Raw genomic sequence first — 23,470 nt, 5'->3', positions numbered from 1 at the left:
GGGTTCTTGGCTATGCCACTGAATGGCTGTGTGACCTTGGGGAAGTCATTTAATCTTTTTGGCTTACTTTTGCCACATCTGTAAAATGCAAAATACTTTGAGCTACTCAAATGACAGCCACTGAGAGCAAATAATGACATGCTGTTGGTGATGATGAATAATCCCTCAACTGAAATTTACCTTGGTGCAGAGGACTCATAAGGCTCTACACACCATTTATGCTATGTGTAATGATTTAAGTGAACTGAAAAGTCTCGTGCAGACTGGAGTGACTTTTTCCCCTCCCCCATACTCCTAGATTCTGATACTGTTGCTCATACTGAGGAGTACCTTACTCAATCAGTGATTTCACTGAAATGCATAAGTTTACCTGTGGAGTAAGATGCTACTAAATGTGAATGAGGGATTAGAGTGTGGACATAATAACTAAGTTTTTAAAGCTGTAAATAAAAGGATGTGGCAATCTATCATCTAAGGAATCCAACTTCCTTGATCACTCGTGTGGATGGCTTTTACAATATTTGCATCACCTTGTGTCCTTGATACCTATTTATTTACATAGCTAGAGAATATAACTGCCATTCATAGGTATTCTGCCATTTAAACTGTGGCATTAAAGAAAACATTTTATACTCCTAAACAGAACTGCCATACACAGGGCCCGCTCTGGCTTTTTTGCCGCCTCAGGCAAAAAAGCCTCCCCCCGCCTCGGCGGGGAGCACGGCAGGGGAGGGCTCCAAGCCCGGCTGCGGGCCCGCTCTCCCTGACCGGCCGGAGCGCTGCGGGGAGGGCGGTGAGCCCGCCGCGGCTCCGCTGGCGGCCGGAGCGCCGGGAGGAGGGCGGCGAGCCCGGCCGGGGCTCCGCTCTCCCCCCCCAGCGGCTGGAGCACCGGGAGGAGGGCGGCAAGCCCGGCCGGGGCTCCGCTCTCCCCCCCCCCGGCAGCCGGAGTGCCGGGAGGAGGGCGGAGCGCTGCGCCGCCCCCCTCCAGGTGCCGCCCCAAGCACATGCTTTGTGGGCTGGTGTATGGCCAGGGCCAGCTCCAGGCATCTTAAATGATGCCATGATTTTCTCTTTGCTGGCATTTGGCAGGCATCAGCTTACCAGAGCACCAATCATTTGCCTTGTTTATTACTTACTGTTTGCATGGCATCTGAGTCACTTAAAATTTCAGAAGGCAACAAATGTCACAAGTCTTCATCACAACCATAAATAGTTTTATGTGCACACCAGACTTCGATGACGCAAGTAGGGAGAGTGAATTGTCCATCTGGAACCAACATTGCACTCATAATGGTTTTTGCCTCAGGTCATGTCTAAGAGTCTTGATTGCTTGTGTTGGAGATTTCAAATTACCTATAGGGTCGAAAGGTCATTGTGCCTGCTCTTTCAGATGAAGATCCTAGCTTGCTATTTTAAACAACATAGAGGCCTATTTCACTTTTTGTGATATCCTTCCAGTGTTTCAAAATCCAATGAGTATTGCACTGTTATGGCTGAGTGTAATTCATCCCTCTGTAGAGGGCCAAAAGTAAACAGAGAAATTATCCCAAAAGGACCTGAAGGTGGTACATAGACCCGTGCTGGCTCTCTTAAAAAGGGTGAAATTCACCTACATGCATAAGATTTATTTTATACTATAAAAAGGAAAACCATTTAATTTCCTACATATGAGTGACAAAAACAGAACTATTTTCATTTAAATATAAATCTTTGAATAAGTAGCTCCCACTGAGTGTTCTTTATAAGATGTGTTTTTTGGGCAGATTATATATATCAAAACCCCAGCCAATCAAAAAAAAAAAAAAAAAAAAAAAAAAACAACCAACCAACCAACAACCAAACCCTACTCCAAAACAGAATAATAGACATTAGGGTTTTTAATATTAAAATTGTAGTGCTTTAAATTTATCATCACTAGCTGCAAGATGGTCCCTTCCATTCACTTGCATTGGTTCAAAATACAAAACAGTAACACTTACTTTTTTTGGATATTGAGCCTTTCCAAGGCTCGGGTTTTAATGAATTAGAGGCATTTGTTGCCAATTAGTTGTTTACTGCTATCATTCGTAAACTTCAATTGTGTCTGCAAAAAAAGTGGCAAAGACATTTTGAACGTTGGTTTTGTATTTATATTACAATTAACACATGATCTTGTCATCACTTATTTCAGGGCCCAAATTCAAAAAGACAAACCCAAATGAATGCCATTTGCAGAAGATTTAGATTGGATCCTATTGGCAAAGCTAACCTGACCAATACTGTATATGTATGTTGCCACCATCCTGGTGTGGCATGGTCATGTGAAGCTGGCAATTGTATGCGAAATTCAGCATAGTCCAATATAACACCAGCCTGTGTAAAGTGATGCATTTATTGCTTTCATCTCCATGAAGAGCCTGATCTTGCAAGGTGCCGAGAACCTTCAGCACCCGCAGAATTTTACTGTTACTCTGGTGTCTCCGTATAAAAGATAAGGGGCTGCTGACAGAGTGTTCTCTATGAGGATCCCATGACAACTTCCTCACCTGGGTCTCAAACCGCTCTAGTTTTGTGACCTTAAGCTTATGCCGCAAGAGCTATCTAATTGATAGTGTTTTTGGAGAGAGGTGAGGATATGTTCCCAAAATGACACTGGGTGGGTGTAGCTAGTTGGTCTGGTTGAGTTGCCATTCTTGTCTGAATATTTGCTTTTTAAAGCTGCTAGGGGTAGTAGTATATTGTAACAGTCAGGCCACTTAGTCTCTGTTATAGACATTTTTATTATTTAAATCTAAATAAAATTATAATGGTGAATTTTGAGATCATAATCTGGCCCAGTAGATTTACAAAAGGGATGAAGGGTGACCCACTATCTCGGAGTTTGGAGGGCCAGATTTTGCTCTTGTTGACTTCAGTGGGAGTGTTCAGCACCTCTGAAAATTGAAGACCCATTTGCCACAGGTTGGACACCCATAAAGTGAGGTGCCAAAAATTAGTGGATACTTGAAAAATGTAGGATTTATCTCTCTTTGCCTCAGATTCCTTATCTAGGAAGCATGCTTCCTGCATCACAGAAGATTTGAGGAGTAAATCAGTTGATACTTGTTAGGTACTTTGAGGCCAAGGAATAGAAAGTACATAGAATCTGTGAACACTTGTGAAAATGTAGGCCAAAGTAAATGGAACTCAGGTCTTTTGAATCTTGGTCTTGTGGCATAACCACAAGAACATTGTTTGGTTTGCTTTGGCCCTGAGGTGCACTTAAAGCTAATACTGAGCTGAAATATCAAGACCTCTGTTGTGTGTGTGAGAGAGGGAAAATAGCTTGCTTGTGGGATTTCTGATATTGCATTTTTGTAACCTACAAACCCAGAGCCAAGAAAAAATCAAGGGAGAGGAAGCCTTGCAAGCTGTCTGGAATAACAAAGATGAAGTTTGAGTTCACCTGGTGGGTTGTGTGAAGGTTCAGATTGTTTGGTTCTTATGTTAACCATATAGGAAAAAATAAGGTCAGTAGAAATGTTTAGGTGCTTTTCAATAGTGTTTGGTGCAGTGTCAGGTGCAAGAATAAGAGAGCCTAATCTGGTCTTAATTAGTGCCAGATAAGGAGAATAAGTATATTTCTAGACTAGGATAAAAGGATTTTTGCTTATAAGAGCCTGTTAGTATGTTTTAACTAACTCATTCTAAACCTCTAATGTAGACAGTGCTGGTGAAAGAGAAGACCAAGTTCCTCCTTCGATTTCCACTCAAATAGCTAGCTAGCCCATTCTAAACAACAACTTACCTCGTTTATACAGTTTTAGAATATGCTAGTTAAATCCTTTTTTATATTACACAAGGGAAAGGCTCTGTGTTGAGCTAGTTGACATTTTTCAACCAAAAAAAATGAAAATTATTTTGCAGGAAGATGTCACTTTTAATTGTTTTTTTTTAAATTATTTTAATAGGAAGTTTCAAGACTTAAATTAAAATTTGAAAATTGAACTTTTGCTTTTCCCCTCTCCTTGTTTTGGGTTTTCAGTTAGATGATTTGGTTTCCTCCATCTCCACTCCCCCCCCCCCAAGGAGAAAACAGATGAAAATTCAGTTTGATACTAAATTTTAATCTCATTTTTGTCACCACCTTTGTGTCAGAACATTTGAATTTGAATTTTGTGTTTTGAAATTCTATGTGGAGGAGAAGGAACCAGGTTTTATGGCTAGCTCTACTTCTAAGGGTTGAGAAACTCTTTATAGCAGATGACATACGGGGATTGATCCTACAGGAGAACCCCGAGGAACAGCTAAGTTCTGAATGAAAAAAGTGAGTTTGCACAATATACCATGTGTGTGCGTGTGCATGTAAGGTATGTACAATATGGTGAGTGTGCTTTTCATTCCAAGTTTGCATCTTCATCCCTTGGATCCATTTTATGTTTTGTTTCTCCCTTGACTTTGAGTCTCAGAAGTACACAACTGAATTTACATGGGAGTGTTTTTGAATGCATTCACCTGTGTTCCCTCATCCAAACAGTTTTTTCCTTATCTTTAACTTCAGTTCAGGAAACTTCAGTGGGTAGCTCAGAATGCTTTCCACTCATCCCTGAAGGGAGGGAGGGGGGGGGAATCTGATCTTTCTCAGCTGTAGGTAACAAGCTTTCTAGGTACTTCATAGATTTTGTTGTTGTTGTTTGTTTCAGCTCTGAAGATTTTGTTGATAAAGGCTTTCTCCATTGTTCAGCACATGAGCTTAAAGTAGGACTGGTATAATGTATCATTCATTTTTATAGGCAGCAGTAGACCTAATAGCTTTTCATTTACATTAAGAATTAATATCAGTAATGCATTCTCTGTCATGCATATGTCATGCTCTTTTTTTTTTTTGTTGTTGTTGCAAGTAACTTGATGAAAACCTTTAGCAAGGGAATGAGAGACTCAGACTTGATTTTAAACAAAATGGGCCAGATTTCTCTCTCACTTTACTGCTCATTCAGCATGAATTGGGCATAATTAAGCCTAATGTTTCTGGTGGAGCAATTCAAGTGTAATTTTTTTTTCTTTTACTGTGGACCCTGCTTTTTCATACTGTTATCTTCAGTAAATTGTACCTGTGCTCACTCTAGATAATCCTAATAATTAAAACAATTATGTTGTACTAATTATTTGGAGATGGCAAGCAAACTTCTGCTCTCAATTCTGCTCAACAAGTCTAGACTATGTTTGCAGATCAGGTAGCTATGTATCAAAGTACTATGAACTCTGTCCTTCCTCCCTCAAAACCAAACACCTATAGAGCCTGATATACTCATACAGCCTGCAGAGCATTCATATGGGTGGAAGGGTAGAAAATGCAAATATTCAATTGCTTGAAACAAGACAATGGTTTCATCTTCCCATTATTTATCACGTCTCAATTTTATATTGACAATGCACAGAACCTAAACTATTGAAGTCAATAGAAATGAGCAAAGTCAACAGTAAAGTCGATGGGATACATGCTCAGTTGGTGCACATCAAGTATTCTTGTGGATCTAAAATCAAGTTGTAATACTCCAGTTGCCTTGTTTCTGTTTATTTTTGATAACACATGCAGATTGTTGCAATGTCTAAGTGTTCTGTCCACACAGGATGTTGCAATGTTCAGTCCACTAGGGGCTTTTGTCGATAGCAACTTGGCCCACCAACGGAATACAGGAATGTGCCTGTGCTGCAGCTGCATTAGAGATTGTTTGGATTCTAATGACCCTGAACGTTTGTAATATTAATGCTCTAACTAAAGTAGCTAGCTTTTGGATGCTCTTGCCCCCATGCTGAGCTGCAGCACAAACTGACATTGGCAGGAATCGAATGTTGATTAGTTCCAGTAGTGTCATAGTCAAGTGGCTGTGAAAAATCACATCTGGGTTGGAAAATGCAGGTAGATTCTTATAGGAGAGTTTTAAAATCAGATTAAAATGTATGTTGAAAATAAAATTCCCCTCACTTATCTAGTTCAGACAGTTATGTGATGGAGGAGTACACCTTCTGATATCCTTGTTGATAAACCATTTAACCTTAGCAGGTGAAATGGTGCCTGTTTATTTCTGAAATGTAAAGTCTGTGTCCATAGCATATTTATGGAAACGTGTGACGGGGATGGGGAAATCTCCCGTTAGTGTATCATCAAGAAGAGGAGTTTTAGATGAGAAAGGAACTGTAAAAATGCAGATGTATCCTAACACAAGCTTCCAAAGAGCTTTCCTGTGATGGTGTAGAGATTTATTGAGCTATACCTGGGTTTATTATCTGAATTCTAGAAACAGTAGTGAGTAAAATCAGAGATGCAGCAGTTATCTCAATTAGATACCGTATGGTGAACAGATGACACTATATGATTTGAGCCATCAAAGCTTCTCTGAATGTTTATAACAAAAAAAGGGCAATTTAAAATTTGCCCAACTTCTATGCTGAAACCCAGCTTCCTCAAACAATAGTGAATATTTCCTCCCCCGCCCTCCCAGCCTGGCTCAGAAGATAGTGAGGGAATGTTTTGTGCTTCATTAGCATCTTTCATGAAATACAGTAAGCCACAGGCGCTGACTTTTAGCTTTCCCTGGGAGTGCTTCACCCCAACTTGGCCCCGAGGCCCCACTCCTACTCCGCCCCTTCCCCCAAGGCCCCACCCTCGCTGCAACTCTTCCTGCCCCTGCTCTTCCCCCAGCACCTTCCGCCCGCCACTAAACAGCTGATCGGTGGTGGGCGGGAGGCACTGGAGGGGGAGGAGCTGATTGGTGGGGCCTGCCAAACAGCTGATTGGTGGGTGGGTGCTGAGCACCCACTATTTTTTTTCCCCATGGGTGCTCCAGCCCCAGAGCACCCATGGAGTTGGCGCCTCTGCAGTAAGTTTGTAACTGTAAACAATAAAAATCCTAAAGTTTTAAATCAAAGTTACAAATTAAAGATACACAAATGTTGCAAAGCCAACCAGCTGTAGGCAATCAATTGAAACATCAGGGCTCTACTAGGCCTTTCAGGCCTCTTGCTTGTGATAGGGCAGTGCAAAGCCATACTGCTTTGCAGAAGATCCAGGAGGCATTATGCCTCCTAGAGCTCTTCCTAGCATAAGCATGGAGCATTGCTGCTGTGCCCAGTGTGCACACCTATCCTTGCACCATTCCCATCTTAGTGAACCCATACAACCTCCAATCTTATTGTCCTTTCTCTTAAGAAGCTTGGAAATACAATTTAGCTCCATGGAAACAGAGGATGGCCTGCAGAGAGGGTTGGGACAATGCAGGAGACTGGCTTTGGGAGCTGCAGTTCAAAACAGCTAGAGTAAGCAGCCTACTCCAATGAAAGAGGCACCTGTATTGTTCAGTTTTTAGAAACTTCGTTTTTTAAAGGAGCTTCCTAGATGTAAAATGCACTGAAAAGATGACTGCTTATTGTCTGCTATTTAGGATCAAAGTAATCGGAGATGGCACCAATGGTGAATTTATCCCTGTATCTTGTTGAGTTAAACTGAACTGTAGGAGAAGGGGTGTGCGGCCTAAAAGCTTGTCTTTCTCACCAACAGAAATTGGTCCAATAAAAGATATTACCTCACCTGCCTTGTCCCCCAGGACTGTCACGGAAAACAGTACACATATTTCAATAAGTTGTTCCAGTGAGCAAAAGCTTATAGGAGTAATAGTGTTATTTGCTTTTGTCTGTGTAGCAGAATTATTGCTGTCAGCAGGAATGTTTTATAGCGCTGAGAAAAGTGTCCATTAGTGTAATGCTCCTGAATAGCAACAGGTGGTTCTGACACATTGTTTTCAATGTGCTTCCATCAAAACAGTGCCAGTTCTAAAAATAAAAATGCCATCCAACAAAATCCAATTGAAAAAACAAACAAACGAACTCTGCTGAGGTTCCAGACCAAATCAGAGCAGGTTTTCACTTTATTTTATTTAAATTAAATGTTTAAACTTTAAAATGGGGGAAGGTGAGAAAGGACAAATACATCCAGCCAAATTTTCACAAATGGCCACTGATTTATTTTTGGGTGCCTCAATTTCTGGCTCTCAAATGGGAGAAATCTATGATCTGATTGTTCTCAGAGCTTCTGAGAACCTGCATCTCCCATTGAAACCAGTGATATTTGTGTGTGCTCAGCATCAAACCTTATATTCTAAGAATATGTCCACTGTGTGCACAAATACATCTCCTACCCCACAAAGACAAACAAATAAAGAAAAAAACCCAACAACTCAGTATTCTTAACTCAGGTTGAAATAGCAGTGAAGACAATGCAACTTGGATTTTAATTTGGATTAGCAGCTCAATTTAAACCTAAATTAAAGCTCAAGATGCATTGTCTTCACTTCTATTTTAACCTGATTTGGCTCACCTGAGATAAGAACTCCCCTCCGCCCCCATGTAAATATACCCTTAGGGTGAAGTTCTGCCCCAGTTGACTTCACTGGGGCCAGGATTTCGTGCTCATTATTTGACTCTTGAGCTGAATCCATTAACTACTCTTTGAAGGGAACTCTGACCCTATCATTGTAAAAACAGAAGTACGTTACACTGATCTATAATTCTCAACCAATGCATTATGTAGTGCATTGTTCCCACTGTCTGTTACCTTTGCTAAAAGGGTGCATTTGCTGCCATGGTTTGGGGACTTAGTGGCTTTACCATAGCAAAATGTCATAATTGAAATGTATTACTTTGCAAGTGATTCCTTAATGTAATTGCTTCATATTAATTTAAAAAATAGAAAATGTGATTCTGCAATAACAATCCCTGCCTGTTCTTTCAAGGCACTTTCTAGGCATTCAAGAAGACTTGGTCCCAGCCTGGAGGGGCTCACAGTTTAAGGAAAGATAAATAGAAGTTAGGAGAAGGGCCAAAAACCAAATACAAATTTGTTTAAAAAGTTGTCTGATTCCATTTAGATAACACAATTTCTTGACCTTTTGTGATTTTTTTTTTTTTTTTTTTTAGCATGAGTAACTTTAACATTGTATTAATAGATTTTTGAGTTGCACTTTAATATAAAAGGTGCTTTTTAATAAATAGCTTAGGAAAGGTTAATAAATGATTATCAATTATGATAGACTCTGGGTAAATAGGCTGCTTGTAATCATGTAGAACAGTTCAATGTATATACACATACAGCTCATTTCTGTACGTGTGTGTGTGTGTGTGTGTGTGTGTGTGTAAAATATATATAACAATTAATAATAGTGTTTGTTTTTTTTTTATATATATATATATATATATATATATATATATATATATATATATATATATATATATATATATATCTATATATATATCTATATATATCTATATATATATCTATATATATATATATATATATATATATCTATCTCATTTATTAACTCTTTACAAGCTGTTAATGAATGTGCCCTACTTTGGTGCTAGACCTTATCTTTCTAAAACACCAAACCAAACCCCCAGAACTGAACTTCTGGAAAGTTTGCAGTTGTATTTTAACTTTGTTATTTGGGCCCATCTCTACTCTAAATGTGCCTGGGTCCATTATGTTCACCAGTAGACTGAGTGTTGAATTAGCTTTGTTTCCAAACGATCTATCAGAGATGACACTGAAGTCATTATTTTATGTAGGTAAGCAGTTCCACATACAATTGGTTTATTTCACTTAGTTATTCCCTGGGTGTAGAGGAAAATTTAGACATGTTAAGAAAAGTCCCATGAGGCACTGGAATTAGATCATCAATTGTTAACAGTTAGGACAATCCAGGGCAGGTAGATTACTTATTCAGTGTGGTAGACCACTGATTACCTTCCAAATCAAAATGTTAATTAGTTTTTAATGTATTTTGCTGGGTGTGTGTGTGTGTGTTTTTGCTGGTCTCTTAATGTAACTTGTGCGCAGATTAACGGCCATAACAAGTTGAAATGGTCAATTACTAATTAACACTTGTTTAATAAAGTTAACCTGACATGTACAAGGCTAATTTTATGTGACATTAACACAAAGGCTGATATTTATTCTAACTTTGTGCTTGTTTTCTTATATTACTTCTGGTAAAATGCATTCAGATTTTGAAATTGCAGTACAGAGACTGGGATATACCACAAGGATATATAAGCAAAGCAAGAAATGTTGAAGAACCAAAGACTTTCAACATATAATTGAAGTCTTATATGAATCCACCAAAGACTCAATTAAGGGCCCAAACCAGTGAGGTGCTGAGCACTTTTTGGAAACAGTTGAGCATGTAGATGTATTTTTCTGAACAATATGAGAACAAATAGCAGTAAATGGAATTTGAGCCACTTAATCAAAGTATACATTATTTGTGAACATTCATATACTTCACAAGAACATTTGCTCAGCATGAATTCATGCTGAAAGTGTCTTTTTGCTATTTGTCATTCTCTTGTTTAACAAGCTTGCCATTAGAGCTGGTCAACATTTTTTCTGACAGAACAGTTTTCCATTGGAAAATACTGATTTGGCTAAATCAAAACATTTCATGAGGAGTACTGATTTTTTTTGTCAATTTTTACAGGAAATTATTGAAACATTCCATTTAAACTTTCTCATAGTTTATAGTATAATGGAATGTAATAAGTAAATGTTTTGACTTTATAATAAAATATAAAACTATGAAACAAAATGAAATTTTATCTTCTCAAAACATTTCCATAAGATCAAAACAAAATATTTAGAATATCTTGTTTTATGAGAAGTTCCCAGATTTCAACTTTTCATTCCACTTCAGGACAAAAACAAATGTCTAAATCTTGAAATTTCCTGCAGGACAGATTTTCCCCCTTTTTTGGGGGGGGGGAGGGTCAGCACCTGTCATTCACTTAGGGACACCATGAATAACAAATGGTGGACAATTGCAGTGACCCTAATCTCACTAGTTTTACAAACTAGGTATGTCCATATAGTCTCTCTCCCCCCCACCCCCCAACCACACCCCAGCTAGCTTGAATCCACCTAGCACAGTGAACACAGCACAACTTGGGATTCAGAGTGGGCTAATGAACTGAATTCTCACCCAGGGTCTAGGCCAGGTCTATATGAGCCATGCTGTAACCTACATGGCACTGTTTTTACTGCTGTTAAGTGAAGGACAAGGGATCATGAAGAAACCCAATCCTGTATTATTGAGTGTTGCTTTGTTTGCAGGAAAAAGGTTTGAAGGGAATGTTTAGCTGAGCACCTCATTTGTTTATGGAGGACTGTCACCTTGCCTCTATGGGTCACAACTGAGAATACCAAATTCAGGATAAAGGGCTGAGAAATAGGGCAGACAGACCCCAAAACTCGCAGTTATTCTCCCATAAGATATACCAAACCAGCAACAAAAGTAAACTTCTGTTTCACCACAGTGGCCAACACAAAGTCGGAAAAGCAGTTTCCTGAGGCATTCCAATCCTTGTATCCGTGGTTCTCAAACTTTTGTACTAGTGACCTGTTTCACACAGCAAGCCTCTGAATGCGAACCCCCCCCCCTTGATAAATTAAAAACACTTTTAAAAATATTTAACACTATTATAAATGCTGGAGGTGAAGTGAGGTTTGGGGTGGAGGCTGACCCCCAGTTTGAGAACCCCTGTTGTATCACCACCAAGAACACTAGACTTAATGATGAGTGGTTATTTAAAACCAGTTTCATCAAACAAAAGGGTTCTTCTGATCATAAAGGACCAGCCATATACCCAATATACAACTCGGATCTTTCCCAATAATCACGCTGTTGCCAATCTTTTAATATCTAAAATTAAAGATTTATTTATAAAAATAAAGGGAAAAAAGGTGAGAGTTAAAATTGGTTAAAGGAATAAAATAAATACAATAAATGCAAAGTTCTTAGATCGTGCTCGTAGCAGTGATGGAATAAACTGCTGGCTTGTTAAGTCTCTGGTTGCTTCCAAATCATTGGAAGGTCCTCAGTCCCTTGGTTAGAATGCTCCCATTAGTATAAATTAATAATCCAGAGATTTGAGCAGGAAAGAGGCAAAATGGAGATGTTTCCAGGGTCTTTTATAGCTTCTGCCAAGTGAAGGGAAACCCGTTGTTCTCACTGTGGGAAAACTACAGGGAACAAGATGGTATTTGGAGTCACATGGGCAAGTCACATGTCCATGCATGCTTCGCTTAGTCATAGTAGAGGCCACCACGGGAAAATCCATTAAGTGTAGATAGGCGTCTTCCATGGTCCATAGTGAGTTAAGTGTTCCTTGATGAGCCATTTAACTTGAATTGTCCCTTTGAGATGTGCAGGCTAAATACCTTGGTGTTACCACAGGAGCAAACATTTGAAATACAGGTACATAGTTAATATTCATAACTTCAGATACAAAAATGATACATGCATACAAATAGCATAATCATATTCAGCAAATCATAACCTTTCCATAGACACCTTACTTGACATGCTTTGTAAAAGATTTGTTGCAATTATATAATGGTGGTAGCAACAATGATGTACTTGGTCATATTTTAATCAGATAACATCACAGAGGACCATAGTTAGGTTCTGTCATAGAGACATTCACTCTTTGCCCCTTTTTATCTTGTGCCCTTTTGAGTAAGGGAGCTGATGCACAGGGTCTTAAAAATTATTTCTGCTCAGTACTGAGGTCGGTGCCAAATTCTTGACCATACTGCATCCATACACACAGCTTCCACTTGCAAAAGAAATTTGCACACCCTGGTCTGCACAGAACAGTGACTTGTAGTGTTAGGCAAAATTGTGTGTGTGGAGATATATTGATATACACTGTGTGTATTATTTCACTGCACACACACGCACACTACAAATATGGATTTTTAATATAATTTTGTTGTACAAAGACTTCATTTGCATTCATCTAGGTTAACCAGCATCATTCTCACTTGGTTTTGCTACTCAATCCATCCCCAAAGCGCATCAATAAAACCTTTATGCCACATTGCCATCATGCATCAGACTGCATATGCATCATGTTATATAGCTATTTTCTCTGTCACTCTGGAGAGTATTTGCCTAGGTCACTATAAAGGAATACATTCTGTCTAGAATTGTTTTTTGTTTTTTCTCTCAAGGAAATCTGATAGTCCATTTCAAAATATACCTCTACCCCGATATAATGCGACCTGATATAACAGAAATTCAGATATAACGCGGTAAAGCAGGGGGGCGGGGCTGCGCACTCCGGCGGATCAAAGCAAGTTCGATATAACGCAGTTTCACCTATAACACGGTAAGATTTTTTGGCTCCCGAGGACAGCGTTATATCAAGGTAGAGGTGTACTGAAGTTTATTGGCAAAAGTCATGGTTCAAAATTAATCAGAAGACTGTTACACAAAGTAGCCATTGTCTCTTAGCGTGGCAGCTGGAGACGCTCCTTTTATAGCAGCAGAAAAGTTGTTTGTGCAAAAATGTTGTCAAATTGTATGTATGTTCATCCAGGTGTTTGAAGTGAAGCTGTGTTATACAGTGGCTCAGGCGAAATAAAGCTGTGTTGTTGTAGCCGGGGGGGGGGGGAAGCGATCTGAAGAAATATCTGATTTCCATTATATTTTTTCCATCTCAGGTAGTAATAGTGATTCACACTTGCTGACACTACATCTACTTTCAAGTCATAAGATTGGTTAGTCCTCCAGAAGGGCAGCCCTCCAATAGATAAATGCCTTGTGAATAATGATACATATTACATTGATTTCAGCATAAACAATGATTATGCAGTTCAAAGACACAGTTAAATTAGACATTTACAGAACTGCATTTTTTATTTTAAGTTAGTTCAATTAACTATCATTAAAAAGAAGATAATAGGTGCTAAAAGTTAACCTTGATGACTAAAGCTGTTGTGTTGTATTAGATAAATGGTATTTAAAATGATTTGCAAGCCACATTCATGTAAAGGTTTGGTAGAGTGAATGAAAAATCTGAAACGAATTCCCCTCTTCAAAACATATGATTAATGCTGTGATAAAATTACATTTTTAGTTAAAGAAATTTGCAGTCATTAAACGATGCCCATGAAATAAGGCTCATTTGTAACCATCTGCTTTACAGCTTCTGTGGAAAATTATTCTTCCTCAGGCTATGCATTCAAGTACTTTAGTGTCATTTCTGTCAAAGTAGTTTGGTTCTGCACTAGTATATTATCAAACTTCATTGTGCTTTTACTTAAGAGGAAGAATAATAAATGCTTTAAAGAGAGGTGAAGTGCTTTTTTAATAAGGAGGTGGTTGAACACCTAAGGTCTGATCTCAGTTACACCTTTGTGACACAACTGACTTTGTGGACCTTCTCTGGATTTACTCTAGAGTAACTGAGATTAGAATATGTCTGCTCTAATTCTCTACCTCTGGAAGCAACAGGTACAAGGCTTTCAACCATTTAAACCAGCTTTATTGGTGATCTGTCCTAATGAGATTTAATAATCTATTATATAATGATACTTACCTCTTACATAGGGCTTTTCATCCATAGATGTTAATATGCTTTATAAAGGAAGTGTGTTTGTCTCTGTCATGCTGTCTGGAGAGACTCAGGCACTCTCAGTTGTATCTCAGGGCAGACTGTTAGAAAACAAGGACAGACACCCCAAACTGGTGGTATGTTCTATCATTAGATTTCACTAAGCCAGTAACAAATGTGAATTCCTAGATCACTATACCAGTCACAGACAGTCCCCCTATACGCTTCAGCCAATCTTGTCACCCAGACAAACTGAACTTTGTGATAAAAGGTTATTAAAACCAAAAATTACACCACCTCAGGTTACTCCCAATCCCAAAGGATCAGTCACTTGTCCCAAATCAATTGGTACTCTGGATTTTACACCAAAAACATCACTGGTAGCCAGTTCTCTAGTAAACTAACTAAAGATGTGTTCACTAAGAAAAAGAAATGAGTTACTGAGAGGTTAAAGCAGGTAAAATACATTAAAACGTGAGTCAAAGTTTGCAAGTCCAAAATGATAACTGAGATGTAGTAATCTGCTAGTTTTCCAAATGTCTCTCAGGGTCACCAAGAGTAACTTGGGGGATCTCTGCCTAGCATCTGGAACGGTTCCCTGTCAGTGTCCAAACAGTTCAAAGATGAAGGATCTTTCTTTGAATCCACCTTTTCTAGCTCTGTCACACACAAAGCTGGCTGACTGCGTCTGTACCCGCATGGGCCTTCCTTTGTTGGCTGTGCACAAGGAATGCAGAATGAGTCTGTGAATTTCCATTGTGATCTCAATGGCCCTTGCTTTGAAGCTAGCATCTTCTTTGATGAGTAATTTAACTACAGAGATATACATAATTCAAATACCCACCATTTCATAGCAATAGATAAGTGAGAACAATACAAGTAATATTCCATTAATTTTCACAAAGTTCTAACACCAGAGTACACTTTTCATTAACACACCTTTAATCTAGGGTTATTTAATTACAGGGTATACATAATGTACTAGTAATGTAATAGCAAACTACAGGATACAGGCAGATGAAAACAATACCATCTACATCTCCATTGATACTCACATGCCACTGAATTGTCCTGAGAATTTCACATGGGCTGGCACCTGCCTGTCAGCTTCACAGTCTCCATTTACATTTTGCTGGGGCACAATGAAAAGTGGCTTGCCTGAGGTCAGGCATCCAGCAAGCAAATAAGATAAACTTGAGTGCTGGCCCCACTGTGGCTTCACCAACACACACACTGAAAACCTTCCAAAGCCTCTCTCCCCATTCAGCAATGGCAAAAGCCTGTGGCCTCTGTCCAAGCCCTACCTCACTGAACATTCCCTCTAATAAAGTTTTCTATGTAGGTTTTTAAATCTTGAGTCTGCTCTTCCACACTATTAACCAGGCTCAATTTTGTCTTAGTTTTTCTTGTGTTGTGGTTTCTCTATAGAAAGAGATGATTTAACTCAAGCTTTTTAAAAGCATAAAGCACCCTTGTTCTAGTAGTTAACAAGGAATGCTGGATTGAAGTCTGATGTCACATTTTCCTATTACTTTTCCACCACACATTTTCACCTGCATTTTGTTTGTGTTTAATATTAGGTTTAATCAGAGTTGTAGTTTAAAGGGCCAATATGTTACAAGAAGAAAAGGAGCTTCCATGTAAATTTCACAGAGCCTATGTTTTTGTTTTTACTGATATACCAAAAAAAGTGGGTGAAAGGGAATTGACTTTTTTAAATGTTTCATGTCTTCATTTTATTTTGATCAACGTAATGGTTCTATTACTATTACAGTCGCTAAACCTTTAAACTATGAAGAATTCAAACAACTTGTTAAAAGGCGGGGCTCCAGGGTAAAGTTAAAAGTGCTTTTCATTTTTGCACATACTATATGTACACAAATTGAATGATATATTCCTATAACTGAGATCTTTCTACCTTGTGCCTCATCTCTCAAACAGCAATATTGGGAAAAGCATTGAGAGGCCTCTGGGAGTATAACAATCTACGTATTTCAGAACTTCCCTGTATAAACAGAATAAATGCTTAAAAAGTCTCTTTATCCTAATCCTGGCTGCCATTTTAGACATCCCTCTAGATCACACAGGTTGTATCTGTTGAGAATTATATTTAATATTATAAGGAAATATCCAAACATAGCTGTTCTTTCTACTTTGGCCTGGAGTTAGATGAGCCTGGCCAACTCTTAGTTTGACTTACATTTCCCTTCACTCTAGTTAATGAGGATAATCTGTTTCTAACAATGCACTTGAATTTTCCAACCAGTCCTTTAGCCTCATTGAGGATTATTATTTAAGGAACCTGGCCAAGATTCTACAACTCTATGGCATCTGTTCAGGTTGGAACCTCTACTTCAAGGGGTGTCACTACCAGAAGAGGAAGAAGGTGTCACTGAAGGAATTGTCACATACTAATGAATATATTGCACACAAACCTATAACTAACAAAGCTCCAAATCCTGTAGCCTTCGTTTGAACAAATTTCCCATAAGGGTCAGTGCAACATTTGCCTGGGGTGGGGGAATAAAAAGGATTTGGGATTAGAAGCTTTAATAGTTGCAAGTCCTTCGTATACTCAGTTGTTTTTGAAGTCTGTCTAACTTGAATGTTGGATAATCCGGCTTGGCAGAATTTGTTTTTTTTGTTTTTTATAGTTTTGACAGATAATATCAATGTTTATTTTTAAGCACTTTTTTAGATTTCTCTCTAAATTTTCACAGTTGTGAAATTATGGGAGGGTGAAACAATTATTTAATGACAGTATACAGTGAGATTTAAAAAGTTAAGCTTTATAAATGGTTAAAACACAAATTGTATACTTTGACGTGATATTAACAAAGTAAATATCTTGAAATCAACAAATCATACCTTTTTAAAAAATATACTATTCATTCCCTAGTCCATTTGTAACAAGCCTAAATCAAGTCTAAATCACTGGATTTTCCTCTGTAAGATCTCAAGCAGTATTTTTCTTACATTGCCTGTCTGTAAATTTTGATGTTTATAGATGGAAATATTTTTTCATTGTTTTGTGTGCATACAGTGAAATCTCTGTTTACCAACATTTACTGATAAAAATCTAATCCTTGGATGCATATGGACAATATTCCCCAAAGGAGGGATACATCATTATTTTGTTATTTTTATTATGGTATCCCCAAGAACCTTAATCAGGAATTAGGGCCCATTGTACTAGGCATTATACAAACAAATAACACAAGGACATCCCCTACCACAGAGATCTTACTATCATATATTACCTAAGTACTAGAGAGAGGGAAAAAATAGACAAATAGGACAGAGGACAAGGTAACAACAGAGAGAGCTTTGTTTGCATTGGTAACTAGAGTGGTCTCAATAGTCTCAGATAGTCACAGCTTTAATCAAAGTTCCAGGGATTTAAACTAGAAGTTCTTCTTCGAGTGCTTGCATATGTCCATTCCACTGTAGATGTGTGTGCACGCCTGTGCACTGGTGCTGGAGAGTTTTTCCCTCATAATACGTATAGGGACAGCCCTGTCCACATCTGAGCTGCTCCTGCTCTGAAGCCACAGTAATAAAGGGTGGAGCTGCCCCCCCTCCTTCAGTTCCTTATTACTGTGTGTGGTCAGAACGTTTGTGTTCCCTGTGAACAAATTTTTCACTACTTGGTTGCTTCCTAGTGATACTCCTTTTTCATCATTTGACATTTGATATTTTTTCCTTTTTGTGTCTTTATTTCTTATTTCGTTTAAAAAATGTTATTAATTTTTTTTCTTTCCCCCAGTCAGATGGGCCTCACCTAGGGGAGCATACGCCATGGTACCAGGGTTTCAAACCTTGATTAGGTGCAGGAAGCCTGTGTCTATCAATGACCCTCATTTGTGCTGTCTCAAGAGCTTAGGTGAGGCCATATTAGAGACAGATGTTAAATTTTTCACAGCTTCCAGACCCATGGTGAAGAAGCTGAGGAAGGAGCACCTCTGCTACATCCTGATGGAGACTGCCCATGGACCAGTGTTGGAACCCCCCTTTGGTTATCCAAGGGAAGCTCTTTGATGACTCTTTCCTGGAGTGCTTCCCAAGCTTGCCTGCAGATAGGAGCTGAAGAAGATCCCCTGTTATTGGGACTTCAGAACAATCCTGGCCTCGGAAACATAAGGGGTCAGCTCTTTGAAGTCTAGGGTGTAGGATTCAGACTCCGAGGTAGACTCTCGAGTCTCACAATACCAAGAGTCCAGAGCTTTCTTGCAGTCCCATTCCCATACTCATCTGTATAGGTTTGAGAAGAGTACAGCCAGGGATTGGGATGTTTGGGCCAGACATGCCTGGGCCTCAGTATTATATCAGCCCCTTCATTTTGCCCTATTGGATGCCCCTAGCATCCAGATAAACCACGCTGCTATCTTGTGCAACCAGATCCCCTGGGAGGGTGCCTTCTTCTGATGGTACCGAGATCCTGTACTGATCAGCCTATGGTGTGTCAAGTACAAGATTTGACCCTACCCTGATTCCATAGGACCACCCTTAGGAGCACTGTCCCCTTGCCTCCTCTTAATGCATCCTCATCAGCTGACGAGGCTCAGATACCAGAGGCATCCTCCCCGGTACTTGATTACTTTAAGGTGTACCAAGAGCTTCTCTGGAGAATGAAAGCTGCTTTTGGCATTCAGATGGAGCTAGTGGAGGAGAATACCCAAAAGCTGATTGATATTCTCCGTTCTGCTGCGGCAGGAAAGGTAGCCCTGCCTAAAAATGATGCCATTATGCATCCTATCAAAGCACTGTGGCAAACCCCTTCCTCCATTCCAAATGACTGGAATGTGGTCAAATGAATGGAATGTAAATACCAGGATCCATCCCAGGGGTTTGCGCTGTTTTACTTACATCCTAGCTGAGTTCGCCTAGTTGTGGCTGCTGTGAAGAAGGGAAACTAAGCTAAGGCTACCCTAAAGAAAAAGATGCCACCATCTTTTTGGCAGAAAGATTTATTCTGCAGCAAATTTACTGCTCCATATTGCCAGTTGTCATGCACTGTTGTCAAGATATGACTATTCTAACTGGGAGGCAGTCTCTCAATTTGGGAATAAACTGCCGGAAGGTTCCAAAAGAACAGATTTCAGTGCCTTGTTCCTGCCTCTTCTCTCAGTCAGTTCGGCAGGCCTCCTTGGACACAACAGATTCTGCAGCCATGGCATAGGCAGTAATTATGCACTGTTCCTCCTGGTTGTAGTCCTCGGGGATTCCTTTGGAGGTGTGACACACAATTGAGAACCTATCCTTGTGCTCATCTAAAACAGATGAGGCTTTGCACATGCAGAAGAACTCAAGTGGTTTAGAAGTCTTTGGGTCTCTACACTCTGGTTACCATGAGGACGAAATATCATCCTCAATACCTCCTCAACATGGTCATTTTAGCTTCAGTGTTCCACATAGAGATTTTTCCACTGGCAGATCTGTTGGCAACTCAAAGTGTCTCCATTTCTGTTCCAGGGTGGGTCACAGCCATGGATCAATATCCAATGCTTTCCTGTTTCTGTGGGACAAAAACCTATTTGTATGGACATCCATCAGTGCTTCTGATCCTCAGTCATTCTCAAGCTGAAACAAGATCATGGCAGAATGATCCTCATAGTGACAGCCTGGCCAAGACAGCCATAGTATTCAGACCTATGCAAGCTGTTGACTTGAGAACCTTTGCTGTTACTAATAACCAGAGACCTCATCACAGAGATCCATAGCCGGGCACTGCACTCGAATCCTCAAATGCTGCACAACATGGCATAGTTTCACTGGTAAAATGCAGAGGAGGCTCACTGCTCAGTTGCAGTCCGGAATGTTCTCCTTAACAGCAGAAAACCTCCCACAAAAGCTACTTACCTGTGGAAGTGGAAATGGTTCTCCGTCTGGGCAGCCTATTATAATATGTCACCTACTCAGACATTCTGGACTATCTCTTATATGTTAAGGAGTCAGATGTAGCCCTCAGCTTCTTTAGGGTGCATCTGGTGGCATCTCAGTGTTTCTCCCTCAAATCAATTACTGTTTTTACTCACCCTATCACAACCTGAAAGGGCTAGATAGATTGTTTCTGCCTATCAGGGATCCAGCACTATTATGGGATTTGAATTCAGTGTTGTCTGTTCTCATGGACCCTTTCAGCAAAGATAGCTTTTTTTTAGTGGCCATCATCTCCACTGGGGGTGGAGGGGAGTGAATGCATTGGTCACTGATCTGCCATACGCAGTTTTCTACAAGGACAAGGTTCAATTTAGACCACATCCTAAGTTCCCACCTGAATCAGTCTATATAACTGCTAGTTTTCATGAAGCTTTCACATCCAGTACTTTCTTATCTTAAAACTAACACACTTTAAATTAAGGTTATCCAATTACCAGAGTACATAATGGGATAGCCAGGAACAATTCTTCATTAGCTTTCATATCATCCGCATATAAAGTAAGTTCACTTCTAAACACTAAATACAGGCCTTTTGACCTAATGTTAATTAAGTAGAGTCGTATACATAATATAAAGGTAATTACAGAGTTACAGGACATGAAAAAGGATATAGCAACAACAGGTTAATTTAGTTACACTAGTGTACATCAAACAGGATGTAGATAGATGAAGACAAATACAATTAACATCCATTTTAACAAGTGAATTGTCCAGGTATTTTAACACTCCTTTGAAGTTCACCCACCAGTGAATTGCCCAAGGGCTCTGATCTTAGCTGATCTGTCAGCATCACACCCCAATTTATCTGTTTTACCTTAAACCACCACTTCTGTAAACCACACAGCATTTGTGAGCACTTTTAGTGAAACAAAAGTAGGGTTGTGTAATAAAGAATGAAGATTGAACTAGAAATAAGAGAGAAGTGATGGAGGAAAATTGTTACAACACAAAACAAAATAATAAAATGCAAATGATAAGTGTACACTTATCAATAGTCTCCTTTCCTTTATAATAAAGTAATTCACCCCTCCCCAAGTTCAGTCTGTTGCAGAACTAACTGGTTTCACAAGGATCAAAATCCAAACATTCATGAAGCCCCCCCCCCCAAGCTCCTTAAGAGGTTTCCTCAGTGAATGAATACTGAGTGCCTTTCTCTACACTCTGTTATACTGAAACAACCTTTTGCCTTTGTTCATAGCCAAGGCAATCTCCTGCCTGCTATTATGTTCCTTTTCACCTCCAAGTGGTTTTGATTATTTACAAGTTTCTTTGATGGTTTTCCATTGACTGTTCATGGTGTAGCAAAGCTAGACAATAGAACCTTGTATTACATCAGCAGCTGACTAGGGAGGGGTAATAACTCCTGTTGCTTGAATGGGCCATCTCCAACACACATTACCCTGGTGACTAATTTTTACTCCAAGTCCATAAAGCATATGTTCAACTTTAATATGTTATTCCTTATATATTATCTATCCAGGCTTCTTGCAATGATTGAGTCTTGACAAGTTATATGCCTTCTATAGATACCTTAATGTTACTCTTTATAGATAAATATTCTGGAAGACGAGTTTGTCAGGTCTGAAGTGAGAGTTGTTTCCAATGACCCTTTGCCAAGGAGCCTCTGTCACTTGGGGTATGTCTACACAGCAGCCAGACACCTGGCAAGAATTGTTCCTGGCTATACATATCCATAGATGTTAATGGTAACAATTGCTTTGCACAGAGTAGGCAGGACATATTGGTTGTGTCACCCATTTCCAAGTCAAGCTGGGTTTCACCGTGCCCGTTCTGTGAATGCAATGGTTTAATTCTCTACAGAAGATGGAGAAATTTGGGCCGACTAGAAGGGACCTTCTCTCACTAAGTTGATAAGCAAATATGGAACCAGAGCTGGCTGAAACTCAGGACTTGGGTTCAGTCTGTGTGGCTAGCTAATCTGACCCTGTGGTCCCTATGTCCCAGGGTCCCCAGACCTGGAGTAGCCTGCACAGCAAGGCTCCCTGCTGTTGATCTGGCAGGGAATTCTGTCCATGACTCAGCAAGTTTGTCAAACCTGACTGACTGTCACAAGAAATTTCTGGTTCAACAAATCAGCATTTTTCAAAGAAACTTGGTTTTGTCAGAAAATTTCCAACCACCTCGACTTGGAACTCTTAGGCCCTTAAGATAGATGAAGACAAGACACTATCATCTACAGTAGAAAGTTGTATGTATCTAATATATGACTAATATAGTACCGCTTCGTTATATAACATAACTCGATCCAATACTAAATTTTCCTGCTAACTAGTTTGAGGTAGTTAATAATGTCATCTACTACATCTTAAGTCTTGATTTAACTTCGTAGGTACTGTCACCTATCATCACTCGGATATCCTGTTTTTCTGTTGTTTTTCCTGTCAGTTTCAACATCTTTTTGCTTTTAGAGTGCACTCTCTTGGTATCTTACCATATAGCAGGAGTTCCCTGCCTGCATCTGGTTGTAGGTATATGTGAACATGGCATTAGCTACGTGGTGCTGTATTTTACTTTGTTTTGTCTAAATGTAGACCACTGTACTTTAATAATGAAAACAATAAAGTCCATATGAAAACAGAATAAGCATTATAAGAGCATGAATCTCTTGTTATCTAGGGAGGCCAGAAGCTACTTCACTCTGAGGAAGAAAAGAAGTAAACTTTGCTTATTTCCACACTTAGATAAATAAACTTATACGAACAGTGAGTGCTAAGGGAATGAAATGAGGTTAGAGAGGCCACCATCTGTAAAAACAGAGGACTTTGAGCCTATGTCAGAGGATCGAGGAACTCAGATGTACAGTGCATCTATACAACCAAGAGCTCAACAGCAGATGTAAGAGGGAGGAGAACTAGCTCTCAAAATCTGAGGGTGGATCATCAAAAAAGAATTTTACTGCACAAGTAGGTGCAACAAAGCAAGGATTGGGATCTCAGCTTCCAAGTTGGTGGTAGTCGGCATCTGATACTAATCTTTGCTGTCTCAAACACCAATATTGTTAGTCTAAGTGATAAATCACCATATTAGAACATGCAGAGACCTGCCTGGCTCACTGCGAGTTGGCTTTAGTTGTGCTTTAAGGTTACAATCAATGGGCCTGATT

At 39.4% G+C, this 23,470-nt stretch overlaps 1 protein-coding gene across 1 annotated transcript in view; it reads left to right on the top strand.

The window, feature by feature from the left end:
• The window catches only part of FSTL4 (follistatin like 4), a 494,923-nt gene that overhangs the window by 5,711 nt on the left and 465,742 nt on the right, over positions 1–23,470 (top strand). The window lies entirely within an intron of this gene.

This window comes from Emys orbicularis, chromosome 8 (assembly GCF_028017835.1).
Source record: "Emys orbicularis isolate rEmyOrb1 chromosome 8, rEmyOrb1.hap1, whole genome shotgun sequence".
Lineage (NCBI taxonomy): Eukaryota > Metazoa > Chordata > Testudines > Emydidae > Emys > Emys orbicularis.
The sequence above is the reverse complement of the archived record's forward strand: the minus strand, read 5'-3'. Positions and strand labels throughout refer to the sequence as shown.